General features: G+C 37.7%; 1 long non-coding RNA gene across 2 annotated transcripts in view; it reads right to left on the minus strand.

Annotated features, from left to right (window-relative positions):
- Positions 1–16432, minus strand: part of LOC110260049 — a 38615-nt gene extending 22183 nt beyond the window's left edge. The window contains exon 1 of one of the 2 annotated variants that reach the window (XR_002342828.1): positions 16062–16432. This is a non-coding gene — a long non-coding RNA (uncharacterized LOC110260049). The remainder of the gene's footprint in view (positions 1–16061) is intronic. The other variant, XR_002342829.1, reaches the window with a different exon arrangement.

The raw sequence follows: 17568 nt of genomic DNA on the forward strand, positions 1-17568 counted from the left end.
AATTATAAACAAGTCTAGTCCAGCACTGTTTTAAAAGAATACCATGCCATGGTCTTATTTAAATATAGTTCCATTTTAAGACTCAATTAATATAACAGTTGTAATTTATTACATTTGGAGATTTAAGGATAAGATCTCTATGATACCTGTGATAGACGTCAAAAATAAAAACACGTATTCTTGATTAAAACAAGAAGGTCTCTTGGCAAATTAGGATTGGAGGGCAACTTGCCTAACTGGGTGCAGCATGTCTGCTAGAAACCCGAATCTCCTGTCTCAGTTTGGGCAAATACCAAAGAAGTTTATTCTTCATTTAAGTAATAGTCCAAGGTGAGAGTTTCTGGTTAGCAAGTCACTCTCCTTGCAGTTTTGGATACTCAGAATCCTGCATCTTGTGGCCTCATCTCCTAGAACCTCATCCTCTATAAATCCAGCCTTCAAAAAGGATGGAAGTGTACAGGTGAGGGTTTTTTGCGGGCCTGGCATGAATACTGTTCACATTACACTGGGGAGAACTGAGTCCATGGCTATACCCAACTGTGAGGGAGGAAGGGAGATGGATTCCAGCAGTGTGCTCAGGGAAAGCTGGAAAGTTGTTTCTGTGGACAGTCAGTGCTCTCTGCCACAGTCAGCTTCTCTGGCCACATGTATCTACATTCTCTTCTTCATACTCATCTACTCCCCAAAAGGGATGACCCCAGACCTTATGCAGTAACTGCATTCATCTCAAAGTTTAAGCATTCTGAGTGCTGCACAATCCAATCCATCAAATACTTCAAATCAAATATGTGGGTCTTTATGATCTGATGACCTATGAAATGCTAACTGCTCTTGCACACCCGCCCACCAACACAAGTTAGTGGAGCACAAGAGGACAATAGCAATAAAATCTTCCATATGGAAAAGGGAGAGTGGGATACACACCAAATCTCAGACCAAACACAAAATGAAATTCCTCTTGGATCCATATCTAAACTTGAAATATCTAATCACAAAAGACTGAACTATGAAATATTAAAAAGCACTCATGGCTCAGAAGTAATGAATCCTATTATTATGATGCAGGTTTGATCCCCAGCCTCACTCAACATGTTAAATATGCGATGTTGCCAGGAGCTCTGGTGTAGGTCACAGATGGGACTTGGATCCTGTGTTGCTGTGGCTGTGGTATAGGCCAGTAGCTGCAGCTCCAGTTCAACCCCTAGCCCGAGTACTTCCATATGCTGCAGATGCAGTCCTAAAAAGACAAGTAAATAAAATAAATAAATAAATAAGAAGCACTCTGTAGTAAAATGTTTCATTTATGGATTAGGAAGACCTCTTGGGCATGACACAACATCCAGAAATCCTAAAGTAAAAAATGGACAGATTTGTTCTCATAAAAATGTAAAATATCTGTATCTCAGAAGGTATCTTAAACAAAAGTAAATATGTATTCAATAAATATTTATAGCATGGCTAACAGTTGGTTGATGTCTCTAATATCAATAGGAAAAAGACAACCCAAAATAAAAAGAGGCTTTTGCCTTGCAAATGGGAAACCAATTGCACAGAGCAATTTTCTCTCCTTCCCCAATCCCCTCTATCCTTCTACTCTAAGCCTTAGATTTCTTTTTTGAGTATGGGAATACATACTTTGGTAAATCCAAAGAAAATGTTTGGCTATTCAAAATTATAAGAAATTCCTAAGAGTCTAAAAGAACAAAGGATAAACTTGAAAGGGTAATTGCAGCCTGGAATTTGTGCTGGAGCCCTTTGGAAAGGATGACCACAGAAGATGCGTGCCTAACCAGGAATTCCTCCTGCTTACAGGTGGAAGAAGCCAGGAGTAGAAAAGAGGGATTTGGTGCAAATGACAGGGAAATGTGCTGAGGCACCCACCCTGCTGTGCCACATGCACCCCACTCTCCTCTCCACACATGCAGATCTGTCTTTGGACAGGAGCCATGCTGAAGGAGAGGCAGGATGGGGCGATGCCCAGAGACAATGATTAAGCCCGGGATACCAGACTCTAAACTATCCCATCCAGCATACAACCTGCCTTTTCCTTGTTCTCAGTAGCTATTTCTGACAACAGTAATGAGCATAAACCTCAGTAGCTATTTCTCCACTTCCCTAAATGCTGTCTGAGAGACTGGAAATATAGAGGATACAGGAAGGGATCCAAAGCAAAAGATGAGACCACAGTCCAAAACCACCACATCTGGCATGCAGCCACTATGACAAATAGGTAACAACCCAACAGAAAGACAGCTATGCAAAACTTAACAGAATGATAAGCAAAGGACTTTAAAACAAGTTTGTGTCTTCAGATATAGGATGGCATCACAATAGTGAATCAGGAGCTATTCTCAAACAAACCAAAGACAGACTTTGGAAATAAAAAAATGTAATTATTGAAATAAAAATTTCAGTAGATATAAATAGAAACATGGGCACAGCAGAAAAGGAAATTAGATATCTGGGAAACAGCCCAGGAAGGAAGTAGAAGGTGAGAAAAGATGAAAACTTAAGACATGGAAGACAGTTCTGCAAGTCATAGATAGCATTTACCCAGTACAGAATAATGAGAATAGAAGAGAGACAATATCTGAAGAAATAGTAGGATAGAATTTCTTCCAGCTGAAGAAACATATAAATCCTCAGATTGAAATGGTCCACCAACTATAGAGCAGGATTAGCAATGAGATCCTGCTGTGGAGCACTGGGAACTATGTCTAGTCACTTATGATAGAGCATGATAATGTGAGAAAAAACAATGCATACATGTGTGTGTAACTGGGTCACCATGCTGTACAGTAGGAAATTGACAGAACACTGTAAACCAGCTATAATGGAAAAAAATAAAAATCTTTATATAAAAAAATAAACACAACAGAAATAAAAGGCAATATACAAATGTAATGAAAGTTCAGAACATTAAATTTATAGTCAACAAGCTCTAAGGTTCAAGGGTAAAGACAAATTGCTGAAGCCTCCAAAGAGGGTGAGGAAAAGACTATTCAAAGTAATTATTTTCTTTTTTGTTTTTAGGGCAGCACACATGGCATATGGAAGTTTCCAGGCTAGGGGTCGAGTCAGAGCTACAGGCGACACCACAGCTCACAGCAATGCTGGATTCCCGACCGACCCACTGAGAACCTGCATCCTCATGGTTACTAGTCAGATTCCTCTCAGCTGCACCGCAATGAGAACTCCCCAAAATAATTCTAATCAGATTTAGCATTAGATGTGTCATTAACAATACTGGATGAAAAAAGACTATGGACATTATCTTCGTTTGCTGAAGGAAAAGAAGTTGAAATCTAAATTTCTATATTCGCTCATAACATTGAAAGGTGAGGATGAAGTTAAGTTTTTTTCAAATATCAGGAATTTTAGAGTTTTGATAACCCAATAAAGATCCTCTCCAAAAGCTGAAAGAACTACTAGAGAATATATCCCAAAAAAGTGAATCTAGAACTTTAACAATGAACGGCAGTAGTTAGCAAAAATAATAAAACTATCTATGAGATATGATTATAAAATTATTTTTAAATATTTGTACCAGAATTTCAATATTGTGCCAGAATTTCAGATTACATCAGCATGGGATGTGGGAAGATGGAGGCATGGGTGCTGATGAAGAATTTAGGAAAATAAAAGCATTTTGAACTAAGATTCATCAAGAGGAATCAGTGGATCGTGATTAACTTCAGACACTGTTGGAAAAATAGAAATCTAACCACTTTTGATAAAAACTTAAGTGTAGCCACTAAAAGAATAAAAATAGAATGTATATGATTTTCAAATTAGTATATTTAAAGAGGAACAAATAAAATGCCACTAATCCATGAAAAGACTGAGAAGAAAAAGTGCAAGTATGAAACAGAGGATGGTAAATTGAAAATACAAAATAAGATGGCTGGAATACGTCTGTCAAATATAACAATAAATATGAATTAAGTTTGTTTCATAAAAAGTAAAACAGACTGGATTTTTAAGAACCCAGCTATGTGCAGTTTACTAGAGAAAGCCAAAACTGTGATAACATAAAGTTTGAAAACATACCCCTTGCCAAGTACCAACAGAAAGTTGGCAATAGCACCATCCATATCAGACAAAATAGAATTGAAAGTTGAAAACCTTAAAAGTTCAAAAGAGGACATGTCACAAGGTTAAATAATTCACCAAGAGATAATCTTGAGCTTATATGCCTCTAACATTTTTAAATACATGAAAAATTGGTAAAATCACAAGGAAACATTAGCAAATCCGTATCAGAGAGATCTGTCAAAGCCAGTGTGATTTACTATGAGTAAATATACGTGTTTTTAAATAATATAATTAACAAGTTTATGATAATAGAGATGGAATTCACACCCAATAGAGAATATGCAATACTGAGTTAACTTATCCAAAAATTCATACTATAGAATGCCACAAAAGGAATTACAATATTTTAGAGAGATAGACCACTTAACAAACCCCTGTATATTAAAATATTTTAGAAATTTATAAAATTGAATCCAGACATCTAGATATTTTAAATCACTTCTAAATAATTCTCAGGTTAAAGAGAATGTCAAAATTGTAGTTTCAAATTATTTATAAATTAACAAACATGAAAGCACTTCATATCAGAGCCTATATATTTTGTCCGTGGCTTCAAAAGCATAATACATTAACCTAAGAAGCTAGGAAACAACCCAAATAAGCTCATAGAAGGAAGAAAGAAGAAATAAAAAAAAAGCAGATATGAATGAACTAGCAAACTAATACATCCATTTCTCTGCCTCCTACCTCATTTTTTTTTCTGTCTCTGGTAGCAAAACTCTTCAAAATAATTGCTTATTCTCACTGTCTCCAGCTTTCTCCATTGTTTTTAAAATTCTTCTAAATAGGCTTCTGTCTCCAATAATTCACAAAGCTTATCTTGTGAAGTCCACCATGTGTTTATTTCACTTTAACTTCATTTGACCCAACAGTGGGCTGATCATGTAATTTATTTTACATTCTAGGCTACTTTTGAAAGTAAAAGAGGAGTTCCCGTCGTGGCACAGTGGTTAACGAATCCGACTGGGAACGATGAGGTTGCGGGTTCGGTCCCTGCCCTTGCTCAGTGGGTTAACGATCCGGCGTTGCCGTGAGCTGTGGTGTAGGTTGCAGACGCGGCTCGGATCCCGCGTTGCTGTGGCTCTGGCGTAGGCCGGTGGCTACAGCTCCAATTCAACCCCTAGCCTGGGAACCTCCATATGCTGTGGGAGCAGCCCAAAGAAATAGCAAAAAGACAAAAAAAAAAAAAAAAAAAAAAAAGAAAGAAAGTAAAAGAGAGTGCCATTGATTATTACACCTCAAAATAGGCATACATTGGGTCATATGGTCACCTCACCAATTAGCAACATTTAACCCTAGATTAGTGCCTGGCATAGAGTGCATAATACACATACATTGAAAGGATGGAGGGGAGTTCCGGTCGTGGCTCAGCAGAAACAAATCTGACTAGCATCCATGAGGATGCAAGTTCGATCCCTGACCTGGCTCAGTGGGTTAAGGATCCAGGGTTGCCTTGAGCTGTGGTGTGGCCGTGGCATAGGCCAGCAGCTACAGCTCCAATTCCACCCCTAGCCTGGGAACCTCCATATGCTGTGGGGGTGGCCCTAAAAAGACAAAAGAAAAAGTAAAAAAAAAAAAAGGATGGAGTTTACCAACTCCCCTGCCAAATTCTGCCTTTTTTGCTTTTTGTGGTTAACTGATACACATGCATAAAAGATAAAAGAAAATTATAAGATTAATCCACTTGAGAACCTAAATGAAATGGATACATTTCCTGTAATTCAAACATTTAAAGTTGACTTAAGGTTATGAAAATCTCCATGAATAGATAGATAGACAATAGAATAAATAGACTGCTGTTTAAAAAGTTAACAGAAGTATTTCTCTGCTGTGCTGTGAGAAACTAGGAAAGTAATCTGTATACTTGCTTAGGCCTGTGTAACCAACAGGGCAGTAAGAAGCCCCTTAGAGAAAGCAGATTTCAGGGATGAAAGTCCGAGTTCCAGCTACCGCATTTGTGTGGAGATGTGCCACCCCTGGAGGATCTAGAGGTTATTTCTTGAAGGAAGCAGATACGTTTCATTGTGAATGTATTCTTTCTTACCGTATTTCCATTCTTACCCAAAACTAAGTCCTCTCCTATTGAGTAGGAAGATTGGGCAAGATAATGAAGGAAGTCGAGGAGTTCGGCTAGAGTTAGAAGACAGACATAACCTCACTTCAACATTTTGCAGGGTCCAGGCAATCACTTAGCTTTATGGCCTAGATTTTTTTTTTACCCATCAAATAAGAAAGATACCATTGGTCTGTTTATCTTACAGGTTTGTTTTTGAGGATTAAAAGAGAATGAACATCTGGTAATCAATAAAGTGCATTAATCTGAATGGAATGTGTGGAACAAAGATAAAAAATATGAAGACACATCAATTATGATGTATTAATAGCACCTGATCATCTCCAGGCCAGCAACCGCTTGCATCCCACCATCTTAAATATGCCCTGAGCACGTCTCCTGGTACTTGGGTCCTATGCAGAGTCGGTGCAGTGGCATCTCCAGCCATTTGTTCAATGTATGCTCAGTAAATGATTATTGAAATGAAAGAAGGTTAAGGATAACCTTTAATAATAAGGAAAATACTGAGTTCTGTTCATTACTCTCTGAGGAGGATGCCCTCCTTGTAAAAAGATTTTCTTTAAATGGTGAAGTGAATAAAAATATTGGTGTTAAAAAGAATAGGTACAGAGGGAGTTCCTGTTGTGGTTCAGCAGTAATGAACCTAACTAGTATCCATGAGGATGAAGGTTTGATCTCTTGCTTCACTCAGTGGATTAAGGATCCTGTGTTGCTGTTGCTATGAGCTGTGATATAGGTCACAGATGCAGCTCCAATCCCATGTTGCTATGGCTGTGGTGTAGGCCAGCAGCTGCAGCTCCGATTCAACCCCTAGCCTGGGAACTTCCATATGCCACAAGTGTGGCCCTAAAAAGACAAAAAAAAAATAGCTATAGAGAAAGCAACTATCTAGATTAACACCATTCAGAAGAGTCTAGGAGAGTTTAGAATTTGACATATATTTTCATAACCCTTGACAGTGATTGGTTTTATTCCAGTATTTCAAATGGTTTTGAAAAAAGAAGGTAATTGAGATTGTTTAAAAAAAAGTTAAATTTAGTGGTAAACTCTGAACATAAAAGCAACATTCTGTATGAAAGGCCTTTGAATTAAAAGATGAAGAGAAGGTGACTCTAATGAAATTTTATCTCTAGGGGCATATACTATTAAACTCCTTTATATAAGTGCTTTTTATTATCTTCTTATGTCTTATTCATTTGTATGTATTCACAGTATTTTATTCTAAGATTACCTATGTGGCTGCATAAACTTCTTGGTGTCTGTAGATTTTATATTTTAGTCGAATGTTTCTATATAAATGTTTTCACCAAATTACCAAATCAGTGACAATTTATGAAACATGAAGAGCTGAATTAATACACTCATTTGAAGAGAGGAAAAATGTTTCACTTCTCCTGAGCTCTTAAGTATTGAATTTTACTTTTTCTGAAGTGTTATAAAAGTATATTTCTAATTTTGTTCAATGTATGCTCAATAAATGATTATTGAAATAAAAGAAGGTTAAGGATAAAAAAACATATGAAAGAATAAAGACAGGTTTATATCAAGGATTTAGAGGACATGAGGCTTGGAAGATAATTTGAAGCCAAATGGTATAGTGTCTTGAAAAGTTTAGCTTGAGTGAGACCTCAGAGATCATCTGGTGTTTAATTAACCCATTAATCTTATTTTCATAGAAATTAGGTCCCAAGAATCCCTCCAATTTCTTTTTTATTGAAGTATAGTTAGTTTACAATGTTAGTTTCAGGTATGCAGTGAAGAATATAGTGTCGAAGAGTTCCCTTTCCTCCACAATCTTCTCCCCAACCCCAACATTTATTTGTGGGGTTTTTCTGATGATAGCCATTCTGACAGGTTGATATGATATTTCATTGTGGTTTTATTTGCATTTATTTAATAATTAGTGATGATGAGCATTGTTTCATATGCTTATTGGCTCACTTGTACATATTCTTTAGAGAAATGTCCATTTAGGTTTTATGCTCATTTTTTGATTGTGTTGTTTTGGGGGTTTTATTTGAAATTGAGATGTATAAGCTGTTTGTATGTTTTGGAAGTTAAGCCCTTATTTATGGCATCATTTGCAAATATTTTCCCTCATTCCATAGGTTGTATTTTCACTTTGTTTATGGTTTCCTTTGCTGTACAAAAGCTTTTAAGTTTAATTAGGTCCCATTTGTTTATTTTTGCTTTTGTTTCCATTACCCTAGGAGACAGACCTCCCCCCCCCAAAAAAAAAGTATTGCTACAATTTATATCAAAGAGTGTTCTGCCTAAGTTTTCCTTTAAGAGTTTTATAGTATCTGGTCTTACATTTAGGTCTTTAATCCATTTTGAGTTTATTTTTGTATATGGTGTTAGAGAATGTTCTAATTTCATTCATTTACATGTGTCTCTTTTCCTCAGTATCACTTATTGAAGAGACTCTCTTTTATCCATTGTATATTCTTACCTCCTTTATTTTATGTTAATTAATGATGAGTGAATTTATTTCTGGGTTTTCTATCCTGTTCTATTGTTCTGTGTGCCTGTTGTTTGCCAGTTCCATACCATTTTGATTACAGTAGCTTTCTAGTATAGTCTGAAGTCAGGGAGTGTGATTCCTCCAGCACCATTATTCTTCTCAAGATGGTTTTGTCTAGGAGTTCCCATTGTTTCTCAGTGGTTAGCAAATCTGGCTAGGAACCATGAGGTTGTGGATTTGATCCCTGGCCTTTCTCAGTGGGTTAAGGATCCGGCATTGCCATGAGCTGTGGTGTAGACCAGCAACTACAGCTCTGATTCGACTCCTAGCCTGGGAACCTCCATATGCTATCGGAGCAGCTCAAATGGCAAAAAGACAAAAAAAAAAAAAGACAAAAAACAAACAAACAAAAAGATTGTTTTGGCTATTCATGGTTGTTTGTGTTTCCATACAAATTATTTGTCCTGGTTCTGTGAAAAATGCCATTGGTATTTTGATAGAGATTACACTGAATCTGTAGATTGCCTTAGGCATTATGGTCATTTTAAAAATATTGATTCTTTCAGTCCAAGAACATGGTATATCTTTCCATCTGTTTGTGACCTCTTCAATTTTTTTCATCAGTGTCCTATAGTTTTCCAAGTACAGATCTTTTACCTCCTTAGTTTGTGCCTAGGTGTTTTACTCTTTTTAATGCATTGGTAGCTGGGACTGTTTCCTTAATTTTTCTTTCTAATACTTCATTGCTAGTGTATGAAACTGCAACATATCTCTATATATTAATTTTGTATCCTGAAAATTTGCCAAATTCATTGATGAATTCTAGCAGTTTTCTGGTGGAGTCTTTAGGATTTTCTACGTATAATATCATGTCATTTGCTAACAGTGACAGTTTAAGTTCTTCCTTTCCAATTTTGATTCTTTTTCTTCTCTAATTTCAGTGGCTAGGACTTCTAAAACTATGTTGAATAAAAGTGATGATAGTGGGCATCCTTGTTTTGTGCTTTGTTCCTAATCTTGGAATTATTTTAGCTTTCAACTGTGGAGTATAATGTTAGCTGTGGGTTTGTCATATATGGCCTTTATGATGTTGAGGTATATTCCCTGTGTTAACTTTCTGGAACGTTTTTATCATAAATGGGATGTTGAATTTTATCAAAAGCTGTTCTTCATCTGTTGAGATGAGCATATGGTTTTTATTCAATTTGTTAATATAGTGTATCACAGTGATAGATTCATGGATGTTGAAAAATTCTTACATCTCTGGGATAAATCCCAAAGTATTATTCTTTTAACATATTATTAGAGTCAGTTTGCTAATATTTTGTTGAGGATTTTGGTAACTATGCTCATATTGGCCTGTACTTTTCCTTTTTTGTGATATCTTTGTCTGGTTTTAGTATCAGGGTGATGGTAGCCTCATAGAATGAGTTTGAAAGTGTTCTTTCTCTGCAATTTTTGGAATTGTTTTAAAAGGATGTTAGCTCCCTCCAATTTCTTATGAACCCTTCCTGGGTGTACAAACTAGCATCCTTAGTAAGGAATTTTGTCTATAGGCAATGGTTAACCATTGGAGATTTTGAGTTGAATTAAAAGAATAACACAATCATAATTGTTTTGGGGAGATCTCTTATGGTGTCAGTGTCAATCTGGCTATGTAAACCCTTATTGGAAATATTAATAGAGTCTCAGAGTCTCTTGTAATGTGTCATATCTGGGGTAATAAAAGTCAAGACAAAGGTGATGTCCAAGAAAATGGAAGGAAAAGGGATAGAAGTAGAAATTTGACTTGGAGTCTCGTAATTTATACTGCAGTAGCTTGCCTCTACTACCAACCATGGCTTTACATCATCTGAAAAATAGTGTTGAACTAGATGAACACTAATAGCTCCAGCATCTGTGACTGACAGGAACACCTGGAAGTAGAAGGTCAAGACTAGAGAAATAGTGCAGACCATATGCCTGATCCAAGCTACTGCAATCTTATTCTCTTTCTTAAGAATTACAGAAATTGGGAATTTATAGTTGAGTTGTATTAATGGAGAATGTTAAACAGAAAGCCTGTACATTCCTGCCAGTGAGATCTAAAAATTCTTTAAGACTAATTATTTAAGTTTGCTCTCAAACCTACGCAGTAGCAGTACCCTGTCTTCTTCCAGAAAGTTCTCCTTTGTAAATTAAACCAGCCTAACTTGATTGCTTGTGTTTTCAAACAAAAAGAATTTAACTGAACCATGCTTGATAGACTAGACAATAGAAATTTTCTGGATGTATTTGAAGAGCATGTTCCATTAAAGAAATGTTACCCACTATCTATCTCTCTGTCTCTTTTTCTGTCTCTCTCTGTCTTACACACACACACACACACACACACACACACACACACACACACCAGGAAGTCTATAATTATGTTACCAAACTTTTGATTCCCTTGTGAGCAAAGCACACTTATCCAGAATAGTAAAAATGTCAAGCAACAAGAAAAGGCAACAAAAGCAAAAATTAAAAAGTGGGGAGTTCCCATTGTGGCACATCAAGTTAAGGATCTAACTAAAGTCACTGCGGAGATGAGAGCTCAATCCCTAGCCCAGTGTAGTAGTTTAAGGATCTAGCATTGCTGCAGCTATGGCACAGGCCACAGCTGCAGCTCACATTTGATCCCTGGTCCAGGAATTTCCGTATGCACAGGTGCAGCCAAAAAAAAAAAAAAAAATAGGACTACATCAAACTAAAAAGTTTCTGCACAGCAAATGAAATAATCAATGAAACGAAAAGACAGCCTTTGGAATGGAGAAAATATTTGCAAGTCATATATATGATAATGGGTTAATATCCAAAATATATAAAGCACTCCCACAACTTGAAAACAAACAATATAATTTTAAAATGAGAATAGGAACTGAATAGACATCTTTCCAAAGAAGTTATTCAGATAGTCAACAGATACATGAAAAGGTGCTTGACATCTGTAATCATCAGTGAAATTCAAATCAAAATCACAATAAATCATCTCATACTTGTCAGAAACGCTATCCTCATAAAGATAAGCATTAAGTGTTGGTGAGGATATAGAGAAGAGGGAACCCCTGAGCACTGTTGGTGGGAGTGTAAATTGGTACAGCTGCTACAGAAAACAGTACGGACATACTTCAAAAAATTAAAAAGAGAACTACTGTATGATCCAGCAAACCTACTTCTGGGTATATATCCAAAGAAAATGAAAATATAATGTCAAAGAGATATCTGCACCCCTATATTCTTTTCAGCCTTATTCACAGTAGCAAATATGTGAAAGCCACCTCAGTGTGCATCAACAGATGAAGGGATAAAGAAGGTGTGGGAGATATATATACACATACACACACACATAATGGAATATTCTGCCATGAGAAAAAGAAAATTTTGCCTTTTGTAGCAACATGAATGGAACTTGGGGGCATAATGCTAAGTGAAATAAGTTAGAGAAAGATAATCACTGCATGACATCACTCACAAGTGAAATCTTTTTTTGAAATCAAATTCATAGAATAAGAAAGTAGAAAAGTGGTTACCAGGCGCTGGAGGTGCAGTGAGGGGATAAGGTGATGCTGGTACAAGGATAAAAACTTTTAGCTATAAAATGAATAAGGATCTAATGTGCAACCTGGTGACTGTAGTTGATAAGACTGTGTTGTAGAATTAAAATTTGCTGAGAGTAAAATTTAAATGTTCTCACCAGGCATGTGTGTGTATGTATACATATATGTGAGGTGATGGATGTGTTAATTACATAGGCGGAGTCCTTTCACAATGTATATGTATATCAAATCATCATATTGTACACTTTAATTATCTTACAATTTTAATTGTCAATTATAACCCAAGAAAACTGAAAAAACAAACAAACAAACAAGCAGGTTCAAATACTTCCCAGCTGTATAACCTTGGTATTTTACCTATCTTAGTCAAGGCTACCCATCCAGATAGCCTTCAGCATTATGATGTTATCCTGCTGCCTCAGGCTGATATATGACTACTTTCCTCATTGAAAAAGCAGTAAGGAAAAGTTGGTTCAGGAGATCTTAGCTTCATCCTTCCTTCAATTATATTTTTCTCTGTTTTATGCATGTTTTGTGTTTTGAGGCCCCTATTTTGTGGGGCTCTGAGTACACTAAGTTTCTCACCCAGTAGGCAGACCTAAGTCAAAACTTACAGTGTATTAGAGACAAAAAACTAAATTCTAAAGCAATTGCAAATCTTCTGATCTCACCTCTGAGCTCAGAACCCCTTAGAATAATGTGGGCTATAAAAAAGGGTAAAACTAGACTCTCCCTCTCTCCAGCTCTCTCCTAAAAGTCATCTTTGCCTTCCAAGGCACCACTCCCTGTCTGTGCCAGTACCCAGCACCCTCCTGTTTGCACAAAAATCCTCATGTAGATGTGTATATGTTGATAAAGAAGCATTAAAGCCAATATTTTACCAGTTTCATAAGCTGTCCTCATTTCCAACTATTAGCTCAAAAAAAGGAAGTAATGAGATTAAGACTTTACAGCAGACAGACTAGCAACAATTTTTTTTTTCAATGGCTGGTAGTTACTTATCATGGTTGGTAGGTATATGGGGATTGTTAGTGAGAGAATAAATTGATGCAGCATCCTTGATATTTGCTATAATTTAGTGGCTGTGTGATGATAAGCTTTATTTTCCTCTGTGGAAAAATGGAGATACTAATACTTACCTCCTCTTTTTGTTTCAAAGATTAAATGTAACACAGTAACTAGCATATAGTTGTGTTTAAGAAATATTACGTTCTGTTTTAGTCATCTTGGGCTGCCATAACAAAATACCATAGACTGGATGTCTTAAATTTTTTTTGGAAGTTCTAGAGCCTGGAAAGTCCCAGATCAAGATTCCAGCAGGGTAGCTTCATTATAAGGCCTCTTCTCCTGGCTTACAGGCAGCCCAACATCTCACTGTGTGCTCATATGACCTGTTCTTTGTGTGTTGGGGGTGGGGGGAGGGCATCTCCCTGATGTCTCTTGTTATAAGGTCACTAATCCCATCATAGGGGCCCCCACCCTTATAACCTCATCTAACCCTGATTACCTTCAAAAGGCCTCACCTCCTTGATCCATAGACATATAGATCGATTGAAAACATAATTGAAAATCCAGAAATAAACTCCCCCATTTATGGTCAAATGATTTTTGATGAGGATGCCGATGAAATTCAATGAGTAAAGAATAGTCTTTTCAGCAAATGATTCTAGTATAACTGCATATCCAAATGTAAAAAAAAAAAATGAAGTTGGATCCTTAGATTTCAGTCCTACATGTAGAGCACTCATAATCTTAGAAGGAAAAAGTGGGAAAAAAGACCTAAAAATCAGTGGCTTTTCTTGGACTCATGAAGCCGAGGTTGCAGGGCAAACAATTACCCCAAAGTCTGAACAGATTATAGAATCCAGAGAGTCATACGCTTATCTGAAGCAGAAGTGCCTGTAGCCATATATTGGTAGGAACATGAATGTGGTCATTTTGACAAATTGCTGGAGCTGAGTGTGGCGTAGTATGATAGGGAGAGACTCCCGAGGTCTGTCATCTTAGGGGTCACTCACACTCACACTTTCGTGGGCTTTACCTCCAGGAAACCCACAAAGTTCTCACAGTGAAGAACCAAGAAAGATAACCTCATGGCTCTGACAGGTGGTGGAGAAATTTCCTTATTTTGAAATACATCCAGTGTTCTCCACAACAAAGCCCTCCTCTCCAGGGGAAAGATTTTGCCAGAGCCTTATTCCCCTTGGGAGAAGTTCACTGCCTCCTGCCCCCAGTACATTTCCTATCTTACCCAACAGGGGAGGGGTCTAAGAAACACTTTTGAAGGTCACATACCAGAGATCCAAGCACACTAAATCACTGAGACATAACCAGAAAATCATAGAACGCTTTCCCTTCCAGACACCACCACCACATAAGCAGGGCTCTAATGTCATAGCAGATTACAGCTGAAAGGGCTACAAAATGTAGGCTCTACCTAAGGAGGACTTCTTGGGGTATCCCCTGGCCAGCACAGGAAACAAAAATAAAGGCACTTCAGAAATTAGAGGCCTCTGGCACCTACAGCTACAGCACACATTAAATAAACACAACCCAGCCCGTAGTAGACCTGCTTGGCTTCCTTTAATTTTTTTTCTTTTCTTTTTTATTCTTTTCTTTCTTTCTTTTTTTTTTTTTAGGGCTGCACCAGCGGCATATGTAAGTTCCCAGGCTAGGTTGGAGCTGCAGCTGCCAGCCTACACCACAGCCACAGCCAAAGCCAGATCCGAGTTGTGTCTGCAACCTACACTACAGCTCATGGCAACACTGGATCCTTAACCCACTGAGCAAGGCAAGGGATTGAACCAACATCCTCATGGATACTAGTCAGGTTCATTATCGCTGAGCCACAAGGAGAACTCCAGCTTCCTTTATTTTAGTCATTAGTAAATGTACTAAACTTATCATAAACTGTTTTACTGAACTTAGAGATAAAGCAAAAGATGACTAACCTCTCCAATATTTTTCATATTATATAAATGATTGTATTATTGTATCATTTTGTTCCTGCCTGTCTTTTTTTTTTTTTTTTTGCTTTTTAGGGCCATACCTGCAGCATATGGAGGTTCCCAGGCTAGGGGGTCTAATCAGAGCTACAGCTGCTGTCTAAACCACAGCTACAGCAATGCAGGATCCTTAACCCACTAAATGAGGCCAGTGATCGAACCTGCAACCTCATGGTTCCTAGTCGGATTCGTTTCTGCTGCACCAAGACGGGAATTCCTCTGCCTGTCTTTTTGCTCCAATTTCAGTCTAAGTCCTTTAAGGACAAAGAATCTGTTTTTCCTTCTGTACCTTCTGTGCTAACTCAGTGATGGGTGAGTGAAGGAATGAATGAATGAATAAACCAGCTTAAGATTATTTTTGGAGTGAGAAGGGAGCTCTTGGGGAGGTACTGCAGTTCTGGTTGTTATTACTGCTCTGATAGAACCTTCTGGGTCCTAGACATCCTCCTCCAGAGAAGGGGTGTGTTCAGTGGAGAATGGTCTAGAATCAGAAAGTCTGGTTTCTAGTCCTGAAAGTACCACAAGGTAGCTGTGTGGCCTTGAAGAGCTCAGTGATCTGGGATTTTTACATTTCGATAAAATAAGCCTTCCTTTCAGATCTATCATTACAAAGTTCTTAAAACCACTGGTTCTTATTAAAATGAGGGGAAAACCTATCGAAATAAATTATGAGTTTAGCAAATGAGTATTTCCTTTTTTATATCCTATTAATACCTAGGACTTAGTGCACACCCGCTACGTTCAAGCACTCTTTTAAATGCGTCACCTGTATTATTTGTTCCTATGAAATGAAACTGTTTCATTTCACCTTCACATATGAGGCATAGAAAGGTGGAGGAACTTACATAGCTGGTGGCAAAGCCAATTTCAGATCCAGGCAGTCTGGCTCCCATAGCTGTGCTCTTGATCTTAATGTTTCTCCCAGACACAAGGATAGTACCAGCCTTCCCTTCTGCCCTCAGAACCACTGGCCTCTTCCATGGCCATATACCTCATTTGAAAGATTAAACTCCTGCCTCAACACAAAGTGGTAAATCAGGAAGATGTTTGAGAGAACGGAATTCCCAGGAGAGCAAAGAGATATTTGCTAATGACTTCATTTGGGAAAGAGCCCTTGTTTTATTGGATATTACAAATCCTGGATTGAGAAATCAATGTGTGGATAAGCTTTTGACCTGACTTTTGAACAGAATGCTGTTCTTTTCCCCCAAACCTTATCAATCATGAGGTTGAAAGGTGAGCCTTGTCGTTGCAACATCGCCTATTTTCCTCCTATGGAGAGGGTTGCATTTGATTTAATATTAGGAAAGGTTCCCCTTCCAGTTATTTCGCATGAACTGGATTTAGGAAGCCGCCTTGACTCTACTTCTTCCCTTTCATCTCCTCAGATCACAAGAATATCAGCTAAAAGAAACATATTGAGATGGCTAAATAGCCTTTTACAGCTGGGTCAGGAAGAATAAATAAACAAGGGAACTTTCCATCATATGAAATGTGTACTTTGAGTCCAGCAAAGTATACAGAGTAACAAGTAAGATAAAGATGATTCTAGAACTAACAGAGATGTGATCAGCATTCAGTATGGCTGAGCCTTCTTCCTGCAAATCCAGCCACATTTTCCACACGTTTTTTTCCCCGTTCCTACCTTCCTGTTTCTCCCTTCAGCTCTTCTCTCCCTCTGTCCTTTCCTTTCCACGTAGCCCCTGGACTGTTATTGTCACATTTCCTGCTCCTGGGTCACTGAAGAAAGGAGCTTTACGTGAGAACATGTAAAAAATCCTGCATATCCGCCTATGTATAACATATATTCACACTTTGATTTTTTTCATCCATGTATTCATTCATTCATTCAGCAGGGTGATTACTTAGTGCTTGTTCAGTCTGAACAGTTCTTACCCTACCTCCCCATATGCATATGTAAATACCTTAGGGAAAATGTGTGCTTGTGTTTCTCTAAGGACATTAGATTTCAGCTGGGGGGGGGGCCCAAAATAGCAGGAATCAGGGGCATAGTCTCTTTTTTTAAAAAAATGATTTTTTTCCATTATAGCTGGTTTACAGTGTTCTGGCAATTTTCTACTGTACAACAAGGTGACCCAGTTACACATTCTTTTTTCTCACATTATCATGCTCCATCATAAGTGACCAGACATGGTTTCCCAGTGATATACAGCAGGATCTCATGGCTTATGCATTCCAGAGGCAATAGTTTGCATCTACTAACCCCAAATTCCCACTCTATTCCACTCCCTCCCCCTCCCCCTTGGCAACTACAAGTCTGTTCTCCATGTCCATGATTTTCTTTGTGGAAAGATTCATTTGTGCTATAAATTGGTACAACCACTAGGGGCA

Source organism: Sus scrofa, chromosome 3, assembly GCF_000003025.6.
Source record: "Sus scrofa isolate TJ Tabasco breed Duroc chromosome 3, Sscrofa11.1, whole genome shotgun sequence".
Lineage (NCBI taxonomy): Eukaryota > Metazoa > Chordata > Mammalia > Artiodactyla > Suidae > Sus > Sus scrofa.